Source organism: Nerophis ophidion, linkage group LG02, assembly GCF_033978795.1.
Source record: "Nerophis ophidion isolate RoL-2023_Sa linkage group LG02, RoL_Noph_v1.0, whole genome shotgun sequence".
NCBI lineage: Eukaryota > Metazoa > Chordata > Actinopteri > Syngnathiformes > Syngnathidae > Nerophis > Nerophis ophidion.
The window spans coordinates 87632539-87645727 of NC_084612.1; the positions used below are offsets into that span (position 1 = coordinate 87632539).

Genomic DNA, 13189 nt, shown 5'->3' on the forward strand with positions numbered 1-13189 from the left:
CCTGTGTATCGGCTGGGGACATCTCTGCGATGCTGATCCGCCTCCGCTTGGGATGGTTTCCTGCTGGCTCCGCTGTGAACGGGACTCTCGCTGCTGTGTTGGATCCGCTTTGGACTGGACTCTCGCGACTGTGTTGGATCCATTGTGGATTGAACTTTCACAGTATCATGTTAGACCCGCTCGACATCCATTGCTTTCCTCCTCTCCAAGGTTCTCATAGTCATCATTGTCACCGACGTCCCACTGGGTGTGAGTTTTCCTTGCCCTTATGTGGGCCTACCGAGGATGTCGTGGTGGTTTGTGCAGCCCTTTGAGACACTAGTGATTTAGGGCTATATAAGTAAACATTGATTGATTGATTGATTTTCACACATCTCTGAAAGATGTATTGATTAACGTGGACATCGACATAAACAAGTTGAAAAACTTATTGGGGTGTTACCATTTAGTGGTCAATTGTACAGAATATGTACTGAACTGTGCAATCTACTAATAAAAGTTTCAATCAATCAATCAAAGTCCCGGGAGCCACTAGGGCGGCGCCAAAGACTCTAAAGCCGCGGGTTGCTGACCGCCGCCTTATACCAAAGCTTTTGTTTTGAAATGAGACCAACTTGGAAGTCATCCAGCATTACTGAACACATTTAGTTCATAGGTTACACTGTGCAATGTTGCAACCCGCCAGGCAGTGAAAATGTGCTGTAAATGATAACAGCGATAAGGAAACCTACTTTGATAAGTTCAACAGATCGTGCACCGGACCACATGATAGCTTTGTACTACAAATCAGCTCCCAAAACAAACAACTGTATTTTTTTTTTCAGCCGTGTTGGCTAACTTTGGTGCTGGGAAAAGACCAGAGCGAGCCACAGGAATGTAAAACATGCCACTAAATGAAGAAAAAGTAGAAGAAAAGGCGGAGGAGGATGCTTGCTTATTCTAGAAATACAGTTACAAAAAAATCAAACATAGACAAATTGATTAACGAAGCAAACAAGTGGAATGCAAAGAGAACATTTGAAATGTTGACATTAATAACACAAAGCTGCCATACAGGCTTTTTTTTTACCCTTTAAAACCATCATTGATCAAAAGTAATACAAATCAAAACCAAAGTTTTTATTATTGACCTAATCAAGGCTCCAGTTAGATAAAATATTACACAAAAAATAGACGGGAAAATCTATTTGCCATATAAATTTGAAGGGGTTTTTTGGACAAAAAGGACATCAAAATTGTGAAAAATCAATTATCTGAAAGTTGATGAAGATATTCAAGCAATAAAAATTACAGAGAAAAATCAATAAATAAATAAAATGAAAAATAAATATATATATATATGTGTGTATATATATATCCATCCATCCATTTTCTACCGCTTATTCCCTTTTTGGGGTCGCGGGGGGCGCTGGCGCCTATCTCAGCTACAATCGGGCGGAAGGCGGGGTACACCCTGGACAAGTCGCCACCTCATATATATATATATATATATATATATATATATATATCCACCTTACGCCCAAATGCAGCTGAAATAGGCTCCAGCAACCCCCCGCAACCCTGAAAGGGACAAGCGGTAGTAAATGGATGGATGGATGGATATAATATATATATATATATATATATATATATATATATATATATATATATATATATATATATATATATATATATATATATATATATATGTCTTGATTGGATTATCCAGAGAATAGTGCTCGATACCGTGGTAGAGCGCAATATGTAGGTGTGGGAAAAAAAATCACAAGACTACTTCATCTCTACAGATCTGTTTCATGAGGGGTTCCCTCAATCATCAGGAGATTTATATATATATATATATATATATATATATATATATATATATATATATATATATATATATATATATATATATATATATATATATATATATATATATATATATATATATATATATATATATATATGTATATATATATTCATCCATTCGTCATATACAAACCCCGTTTCCATATGAGTTGGGAAATTGTGTTAGATGTAAATATAAACAGAATACAATGATTTGCAAATCCTTTTCAACCCATATTCAGTTGAATATGCTACAAAGACAACATATTTGATGTTCAAACTGATAAACATTTTTGTTGTTGTTGCAAATAATCATTAACTTTAGAATTTGATGCCAGCAACACGCGACAAAGAAGTTGGGAAAGGTGGCAATCAATACTGATAAAGTTGAGAAATGCTCATCAAACACTTATTTGGAACATCCCACAGGTGTGCAGGCTAATTGGGAACAGGTGGGGGCCATGATTGGGTATAAAAGCAGCTTCCATGAAATGCTCAGTAATTCACAAACAGGATGGGGCGAGGGTCACCAATTTGTAAGCAAATTGATGAACAGTTTTAGAACAACATTTCTCAACGAGCTATTGCAAGGAATTTAGGGATTTTACCATCTATGGTCTGTAAAATCATTAAAAGGTTCAGAGAAATCTGGAGAAATCACTGCATGTAAGCGATGATATTACGGACCTCTAATCCCTCAGGCGGTACTGCATTAAAAACCGACATCAGTGTGTAAAGGATATCACCACATGGGCTCAGGAACACTTCATAAAAACCACTGTCAGTAACTACAGTTGGTCGCTACATCTGTAAGTGCAAGTTAAAACTCTGCTATGCAAACCAAAACCCATTTCTCAACAACATCAAGGAACGCCGCTGGCTTCGCTGGGCCTGAGCTCATCTAAGATGGACTGATGCAAAGTGGAAAAGTGTTCTGTGGTCTGACGAGTCCACATTGCAAATTATATTTGGAAACTGTGGACGTGGTGTCCTCCAGAACAAAGAGGAAAATAACCACCCGGATTGTCATAGGCGCAAAGTTCAAAAGCCAGCATCTGTGATGGTATGGGGGTGTATTAGTTCCCAAGGCATGGGTAACTTACACATCTGTGAAGGCACCAGTAATGCTGACTGGTCCATACAGGTTTTGGAGCAACATATGTTGTCATCCGAGAAACGCTATCATGGACGCCCCTGTTTATTTCAGCAAGACAAGTGTTACAACAGCGTGGCTTCATAAAAAAAGAGTGCGGGTACTTTCCTGGCCCGCCTGCAGTCCAGACCTGTCTCCCATCGAAAATGTGTGGTGCATTATGACACGTAAAATACGACAGCGGGGACCCCGGACTGTTGAACGACTGAAGCTCTACATAAAACAAGAATGGGAAAGAATTCCGCTTTCAAAGCTTCAACAATTAGTTTCCTCAGTTCCCAAACGTTTATTGAATGTTGTTAAAAGTGAATTATATTTATATAGCGTTTTTCTCTAGTGACTCAAAGCGCTTTACATTGTGAAACCCAATATCCATCCATCCATTTTCCACCGCCCACTCCCCCCTGGGGTCGCGGGGGGCGCTCTAAGTTACATATTTAAACCAATGTGGGTGGCACTGGGAGCAGTAAAGTGTCTTGCCCAAGGACACAACGGCAGTGACTAGGATGGCAGAAGTGGGGATCGAACCTGGAACCCACAAGTTGCTGACACGGCCACTCTACCAACCGAGCTATACCGCCCCATATCTGCTGTACACATTTAAATTAAAACAAGAGTGTGGCAAACTTCTCTTGTTGCCTTATTTGTATTTTACTTTAGTAAATCTTTGAATAATTTTTGAAACAATACCAATATTTTGGTACCGTTACTAAAATTATATTGATACTTTTCGGTACTTTTCTAAATAAAGGGGACCACAAAAGGATTGCAAAAAATCTTAGGGTGCATTAAACATGTTTCTTATTGCAGTTAAGTCCTTCAATAAAATAGTGAACATACATGACAACTTGTCTTTTCGTGGTAAGTAAATCAATCAATCAATCAATGTTTATTTATATAGCCCCAAATCACAAATGTCTCAAAGGACTGCACAAATCATTACGACTACAACATCCTCGGAAGAACCCACAAAAGGGCAAGGAAAACTCACACCCAGTGGGCAGGGAGAATTCACATCCAGTGGGACGCCAGCGACAATGCTGACTATGAGAAACCTTGGAGAGGACCTCAGATGTGGGCAACCCCCCCCCTCTAGGGGACCGAAAGCAATGGATGTCGAGCGGGTCTAACATGATACTGTGAAAGTTCAATCCATAGTGGCTCCAAGACAGCAGTGAGAGTCCCGTCCACAGGAAACCATCTCAAGCGGATCAGCAGCGTAGAGATGTCCCCAACCGATACAGGCGAGCGGTCCATCCTGGGTCCCGACGAGCGGTCCATCCTGGGTCTCGACTCTGGACAGTCAGTACTTCATCCATGGTCATCGGACCGGACCCCCTCCACAAGGGAGGGGGGGACATAGGAGAAAGAAAAGAAGCGGCAGATCAACTGGTCTAAAAAGGAGGTCTATTTAAAGGCTAGAGTATACAGATGAGTTTTAAGATGAGAAATAAACAAAGGCTCCTAATTAGTCTGCTGACATATGCAGTAACATATTGTGTCATTTGTCATTCTATTATTTTGTCAACATTATTAAGGACAAGTGGTAGAAAATGAATTAATCTACTGTTAATATCTGCTTACTTTCTCTTTTAACATGTTCTTTCTACACTTCTGTTAAAATGTAATGATCACTTATTAAAGAAAAGGTGATGCAACACAGTGGTGAACATGTCCTTTCCCAACTACTTTGGCACGTGTTGCAGCCATGAAATTCTAAGTTGATTATTATTTGCAAAAAAAAATAAAAGTTTATAAGTTTGAACATCAAATATGTTGTCTTTGTAGCATATTCGACTGAATATGGGTTGAAAATGATTTGCAAATCATTGTATTCCGTTTATATTTACATCTAACACAATTTCCCAACTCACATGGAAACGGGGTTTGTATTATTAGATACTGAAAGCGCTCACAGAGAAGTGGGAACCCATCATTCATTCACACCTGGTGGTGGTAAGCTATATTTGTAGCCACAGCTGCCCTAACGGAAGCGAGGCTGCCTGTTTGCGCGCCTCCGACCATCACCTATTTCATTCATTCATTCATCATTCATTCACCAGTGTGAGCAGCACCTGGTTCAAGTGTCCTGCCCAAGGACACAATGGCAGCGATTTGGATGTCAAGAGGCGGGGAGCGAACCTCAGGTTTCTGGCACGGCCGCTCTACCCACTACGCTATACCGCCCCTAAACTTAACAAGATGTAAGGTAAAACCTATTTTCAAAAACGTTTAGTTGTACTGGAACCAGGTGGTGTGCTTTATCATAACTTGTTGAATGAAAAATTGACCCCTAAACACCAAAGCAGCCTGGTGGTTTCCCTAATATAACCAATGACTACAGAACATGTCACGTTTTTTTTTGGTGAAAATTAGAAATCTGTTTCTTTTAATTGAGTCAAAAGTCTTAAAATGAGCATTTAAAGTGATTTTCTTACCTGTACTGGTGCAACGGTAGCAAAGTTGGGACTTTTTGGTAACCTCTTCTGGTTCAGGGTCAGCAGAATAATTAAACTGGCGCACTTTTCTACTTTAATTTTCGCATTGAGAGAGTATAAAGTACACTCACAAGGTGAACAATGCTGCCATTAAATTCTAAGTTAATGATTATTTGTGGAAAAAAATAAGTTTACCAGTTGGAACATTAAATATCAATCAATCAATGTTTACTTATATAGCCCTAAATCACTAGTGTCTCAAAGGGCTGCACAAACCACTACGACATCCTCGGTAGGCCCACATAAGGGCAAGGAAAACTCACACCCAGTGGGACATCGGTGACAATGATGACTATGAGAACATGATACTGTGAAAGTTCAATCCATAATGGATCCAACACAGTCGCGAGAGTCCAGTCCAAAGCGGATCCAACACAGCAGCGAGAGTCCCGTTCACAGCGGAGCCAGCAGGAAACCATCCCAAGAGGAGGCTGATCAGCATCGCAGAGATGTCCCCAGCCGATACACAGGCGAGCAGTACATGGCCACCGGATCGGACCGGACTCCCTCCACAAAGGAGAGTGGGACATAGAAGAAAAAGAAAAGAAACGGCAGATCAACTGGTCTGAAAAGGGAGTCTATTTAAAGGCTAGAGCATACAAATGAGTTTTAAGGTGAGACTTAAATGCTTCTACTGAGGTGGCATCTCGAACTGTTACCGGGAGGGCATTCCAGAGTACTGGAGCCCGAAATGAAAAAGCTCTACAGCCCGCAGACTTTTTTTGGGCTTTGGGGATTATTAATAAGCCGGAGTCCTTTGAAGGCAGATTTCTTGCCGGGACATATGGTACAATACAATCGGCAAGATAAGATGGAGCTAGACCGTGTAGTATTTTATACGTAAGTAGTAAAACCTTAAAGTCACATCTTAAGTGCACAGGAAGCCAGTGCAGGTGAGCCAGTACAGGTGTAATGTGATCAAACTTTCTTGTTCTTGTCAAAAGTCTAGCAGCCGCATTTTGTACCAACTGTAATCTTTTAATGCTAGACATGGGGAGACCCGAAAATAATACGTTACAGTAGTCGAGGCGAGACGTAACAAACGCATGGATAATGATCTCAGCGTCTTTAGTGGACAGAATGGAGCGAATTTTAGCGATATTGCGGAGATGAAAGAAGGCCGTTTTAGTAACGCTTTTAATGTGTGCCTCAAAGGAGAGAGTTGGGTGGAAGATAATACCCAGATTCTTTACCGTGTCGCCTTGTTTAATTGTTTGGTTGTCAAATGTTAGAGTTGTATTATTAAATAGAGTTTGGTGTCTAGCAGGACCGATAATCAGCATTTCCGTTTTTTTGGCGTTGAGTTGCAAAAAGTTAGCGGACATCCATTGTTTAATTTCATTAAGACACGCCTCCAGCTGACTACAATCCGGCGTGTTGGTCAGCTTTAGGGGCATGTAGAGTTGGGTGTCATCAGCATAACAGTGAAAGCTAACACCGTATTTGCGTATGATGTCACCTAGCGGCAGCATGTAGATGCTGAAGAGTGCAGGGCCAAGGACCGAACCCTGGGGAACTCCACACGTTACCTTAACGTAGTCCGAGGTCACATTGTTATGGGAGACACACTGCATCCTATCAGTAAGATAAGAGTTAAACCAAGACAGGGCTAAGTCTGACATACCAAATATCTTCTTTTTGCAGTCTATTCAATTGAATATAAGTTGAAAATGATTTGCAAATCATTGTATTCAGTTTTTATTTACCGTTAGAAGAATTGTATCTAAGTTATCACAAAACTTTGTGTTGCCATGAGTTCCCGGCGAGAGGACAAAAGCTGTCTTTGATTCAACCAAGAACAGGGGTCTGCAACTTTTACCACTCAAAGAGCCATTTTGACCCCTTTTAAAAAATAAAGAAAACAATGGGAGCCACAAAACTCATTTGATATTTAAAATGAAATAACACTGCATACTAGAGATGCGCGGTTGGCGGTCTCATCCGCGGTTTATCCGCGGATAAACCGCGGGTCGGGCGGGGCACATGACGAAAAAATAGATTTTAATTAGATTCGGGCGGGTGGCGGTTGAACTATCCGGAAATATTTGATATACAGGATGTCGTTGTGGTTTGTGCAGCCCTTTGAGACACTAGTGATTAAGGGCTATACAAATAATCATTGATTGATGATTCTGGGATCGGTATTCTTTGCCATCAATCAATCAATCAATCAATCAATGTTCATTTATATAGCCCCAAATCACAAATGTCTCAAAGGACTGCACAAATCATTACGACTACAACATCCTCGGAAGAACCCACAAAAGGGCAAGGAAAACTCACACCCAGTGGGCAGGAAGAATTCACATCCAGTGGGACGCCAGTGACAATGCTGACTATGAGAAACCTTGGAGAGGACCTCAGATGTGGGCAACCACCGCCCTCTAGGGGACCGAAAGCAATGGATGTCGAGCGGGTCTAACATGATACTGTGAAAGTTCAATCCATAGTGGCTCCAAGACAGCAGTGAGAGTCCCGCCCACAGGAAACCATTCAAAGAGCCATTTAAGACCCGTGTCACAAAGCGAAGAAGACAATAGGAGACGGTATCATTCTCTTGAATAACTGCCGGCAGTCACCCAGAAAATAAGTATTAGGGCGGGCTATGAAGCCATTGACTTTGTCGCCATCTACAGTATGTACGATCTGCTTGTCAGTCCAGCATCATGTTGTGTGTTGCTTCCGCGGTAACACGCACACGACTGCAAGGCATACTGGGTGACACAGAGTACACTAATGGTTGTGATATAAACAATTTAAACACTCTTAGTAATATGCGCCACGCTGTGAAGCCACACAATACAAGATTGCCAAACACTTTTCGGGAGAACATCCTCACAGTAACACAACACAACAAATACCCAGAATCCTTTATATCCGTGACAAATCCTGACTATTTTATACACCCCGCTAGCAGCAAACCCAGCCCCCTCCCCACACCACCGTGCGTCGGTAAGGTGGGCGGGGTTGGAGGCGCGGGGGTGTACAATATATTCAGGAAGAGTGATGGATACAAAGGATTCTGGGTATTAGTTGTGTTGCGTTTTTGTTGTGTTACTGCGAGGATGTTGTCCCGAAATGTGTTTGTCAATCTTTTTTGGTGTGGCTTCACAGCATGGCGCATATTAGTAAGTGTTAAAGTTGTTTATATCACAACCATCCGTGTACTCTGTATCACCCAGTATGCCTTTCAATCTTGTACGAATGATTGCGGAAGCTGCACACAACATGTTGGCGGACCAACAATCGGTTCATACATGTTGTTGAAGGTGTCAAAGGCAATGACTTCGCAACACGCCCATATTCTTGTCGTCAGGATGAACGCTATTGGATAGTCGCGGGAACATTAACGATTACAATTGTCATCATTACTCTGTGAAACAGGTTTGAACAGCTCTGTGAGTGGTAGAAGCGGCCGACCTCTGATGTACTTCAGCGGGCAATTGGCGGGCAGGTACGGTCCTAACGAAATGTTGGTACGGATGGACGGCGGGTGGATGACGACTTTGGTGATGCGGTTGCGGATGATATAATTGCCTATCCGCGCATCTCTACTGCATACAGTTTTTTTTTTGCTTTGTAATATGTATAAACTAGTGGTCTCAGACACGCGACCTGCATCCATCCATCCATTTTCTACCGCTTATTCGCTTTCGGGGTCGCGCGGGGGGGCACTTAAGATGAAAATTAATGTTAGTGCGGCCCGCAAGTTTTATATGGATGCCGTATGACAACATCACACTTGCCAACCCTCCCAATTTTTCCGGGAGGCTCCTGAATATCAGAGCAACTATCCTCGCGAATGTCTGCCAATTTTCACCCTAACATCAATAATAAGGGCGTGCTATAATGACACAGCCTTTAGCGCCCTCTATAACCTGTGATCAGTCACATGTTGTATGTGGCTTCTGCAAACACACGTAAGTGACTGCAATGCATACTTGTTCAACAGCCATACAGGTCACACTGAGGGTGCCCGTTTAAACAACTTTAACACTCTTACTAATATGCGCCACACTGTCAACCCACACCAAACAAGAATGACAAACACATTTTGGGAGAACATCTGCACTGTACCACAACATAAACACAACAGAACATATACCTAGAATCTCATGCATCCCTAACTCTTCCGGGCTACATAATACACCCCCCGCTACCCCCGCGGGGTTGGGGGGGCGGGGTTTGGTGGTAGCGTGGGTGCATAAAGGACTGAACTTTTCACAGTATCATGTTAGACACGCTCGACATCCATTGCTTTCGGTCCCCTAGAGGGGGGTGGGGGGGTTGCTCACATATGTGGTCCTCTCCAAGGTTCTCATAGTCCTCATTGTCACCGACGTCCCACTGGGTGTGAGTTTTCCTTTCCCTTATGTGGGCCTACCGAGGATGTCGTAGTGGTTTGTGTTGTGGTTTGTGCAGCCCTTTGAGACACTAGTGATTTAGGGCTATATAAATGAACATTGATTGATTGATTAAGGGTTAGGGATGCATGGGATTCTGGGTATCAGTCCTGTTGTGTTTATGTTGTGTTACAGTGCGGATGTTCTCCCAAAATGTGTTTGTCAGTCTTGTTTGGTGTGGGTTCACAGTGTGGCGCATATTAGTAAGAGTGTTAAAGTTGTTTATATCACAACCCTCAGTGTAACCTGTGTGGCTGTTGACCAAGTATACCTTGCAGTCAATTACGTGTGTTCGAAGGGTTCGCATGCTACATGAGACCGGCTGGCACGCAAATAGCATGGCGTTAAAGCAGGCGCGACGACATGTATAAGATGACATTTGAAGCATTGCCATCACGACACGCCCTTAATTTTGTTGTGCGGGTGAAAATCGGGGAACGTTAGTCCCGGGATAATACTTGGAGAGGCACAGAAATCCGAAAAAATCATGGTGGTCGGCTGGGCTACATCAGAGTGATCAAAAAGCCGCATGTGGCTCCGGAGCAGCGGATTGCCGACCCCTGACCAAGAAGAAGGCTTGTAAAACTCCACTGTGTAGGATGGGAAGCAACGTGAAGGTGTTCTGTTTCTTTGATGTATTGTAATCCAGTGGTCCCCAACCTTTTTGTAGCTGCAGACCGGTCAACGCTTGAAAAATTGTCCCATGGACCGGGGTGTTTTTTTTCATAAAGAAATACAATCATGTGTGCTTACGGACTGTATCCCTGCAGATTGTATTGATCTATATTGATAAATAAGGTATAGTGTTTTTTATGTTGATTTAATAATTTGAAAAAAAAGAAAACTTTTTTTTATTTTCTTTAATTTCTTGTGCGGCCCGGTGGTTGGGGACCACTGTTGTGATCCACAGAAAATTTTTGTTTTGACCCGAGAACTACAAAGCGGAGAGGAAGCAGGACCAGAATCCCCTCAAGACGACCTTTTCTTTGAACTGTTCTGTAAGCAAAGGCGATGGCTGTTTACGACCCCCGTGCCTTACAAACAGCTGTATCCATGTAGTCAGGGAAAGTCCAAATAAAAGAGGAGGCGTAAAATCTTTCGCTAGGTGCGTGGGGAGACTGCACAAAGACTACATTCCACACGTCTCTCCTTAATTGAGCCAAATTTAATTCTGTCTCTTTTTAATTCCTTGCTTCTTGTCCTGTTTAATAGATGTCATCAGTGTTTGAACCTGACACTTACAAATTACACAATTATTTTAAGTCTTTCTCATCAAAACCATAAAAAAATAATAGATGACTGTATTACACTGTGAAAATTTTAGGGTGAAAACCTGGCATCTCAGTCGATAGATTAAATAAATACTTTCAGGCTTGCCCCTGACAGTTTGGTTGTGTTTTAGTTTTTGTGTGTGTGTGTAGTATTTCCTGTCTTTATTTCCTGTCAGCGCTCTTATTTTGTCTGTTTCCTGTCTTTCTCCCTGAGCTGCGGCTGATTGGCACCTGACCACACCTGGTGTCAATCAGCCCACTCTTATTTTTACCTGCTTTGTTCCTCCAAGTAGTGCTGGTTTATTGTCGCTCCTGTCGTGTCAATGTCATTTTCTACTTGTCGTTCCTACTGGTCGTGTGATTGCAGCGTAGCGGTAAGCTACATTTGGTAGATGTTTGTAGCTTACTGTTTTTTGTTCCCTGCTTCCGATTTGTTTGTTCATAGCCTGGTTTGTTATCCGCCTCGTGTCCACCTTTTGTTTGTACCCTTTGTCTGGTTTGGTTTTAGGGTTTAAATTAAAACCATGTTTTCTTACTCAATGCTTGTCTCCTTCTCTGCATCTTGGGGTTCGTCACAAACTAACTCTGTCAGAGTTAGTTTGTGACGAACACTAAAACACAACCAAACTGTCAGGGGGCAAGCCTGACAAAATACCAGAGGAACCGTTTTTTTCCATTTCCAAAATTACGCTGTAAAAACAACCATAGATTCAACAGTATAAAAAAAAAAGAAAAAAGAATTGAATTTGAATTCTCATCAAAACCATAAAAGATGATGGGTGATAGATTTGTGCCCTGCAAAGGACGTTAAAGGCCTACAGAAAGCCACTACTACCGACCACGCAGTCTGATAGTTTATATATCAATGATGAAATATTAACATTGCAACACATGCCAATACGGCCTTTTTAGTTTACTAAATTACAATTTTAAATTTCCTGCGGAGTTTCTTGTTGAAAAACGTCGCTTTAACCGCATAATTACACCGTATTCTGGACATCTGTGTTGCTGAATCTTTTGCAATTTGTTCAATTAATAATGGATAAGTCAAAGTAGAAAGATGGAGTTGGGAAGCTTTAGCCTTTAGCCACACAAACACACGGTGATTCCTTGTTTAAAATTCCCGGAGGTGAAGCTTTACTATGGATCAGAGCGGTCAAGCGAACATGGATCCCGAGCAAATGTCAACCGGCAGGTTTCGGTGAGAAAATTGTGGTAAAAAGCCGCCTCTTACCGGAGATCAGCTGAGCTTGCGCCGTCCATAAAGCTGCCGTCAACTTCCCTGAGACACTGGCCTTAAGACACCCCTCCGACTATCAGGTACTATTAAACTCACTAAAACAATAGCAACACAATAGAAAGATAAGGGATTTTCCAGAATGATCCTAGTAAATGTGTCTAATAACATCTGAATCGCTCCCACTGCCCTTGTCTTTAATTTTTCTAGTCCTTCACTCTCACTTTCCTCATCCACAAATCCTTCATCCTCGCTCAAATTAATGGGGAAATCGTCGTTTTCTTGGTCCGAATCGCTCTTGCTGCTGGAGGCTCCCATTAAAAACAATGTGAGGATGTGAAGAGCCCCCACACTTGTCACAGGCAAGGCTTTTTTTTCGGCACCAAAAGTTGCGAAATTTATCGTCGATGTTCTCTACTAAATCCTTTCAGCACAAATATGGCAATATCGCGAAATGATCAAGTATGACACATAGAATGGACCCGCTATCCCCGTTTAAGTAAGAAAATGTCATTTCAGTTGGCCTTTAAGCGGTTAGAGTTTCCGCCCTGAGATTGGTAGGTTGTTAGTTCAAACCCCGGCCAAGTCATACCAAAGACTATAAAAATGGGACCTATTACCTCTTCTGCTTGGCACTCAGCATCAAGGGTTGGAATTGGGGTTTAAATCACCAAAAATGATTCCCGGGCGCGGCCAACGCCGCTGCTCACTGCTCCCCTCACCTCCCCCGGGGGTGATCAAGGGTGATGGGTCAAATGCAGAGTATAATTTTGCCACACCTAGTGTGTGTGTGTGTG

General features: G+C 42.2%; 1 protein-coding gene across 1 annotated transcript in view; it reads left to right on the plus strand.

Annotated features, from left to right (window-relative positions):
• LOC133548078 (CD48 antigen-like) overlaps positions 1-13189 on the plus strand; it is a 183213-nt gene that overhangs the window by 9847 nt on the left and 160177 nt on the right. The gene's annotated exons all lie outside the window — the stretch shown is intronic.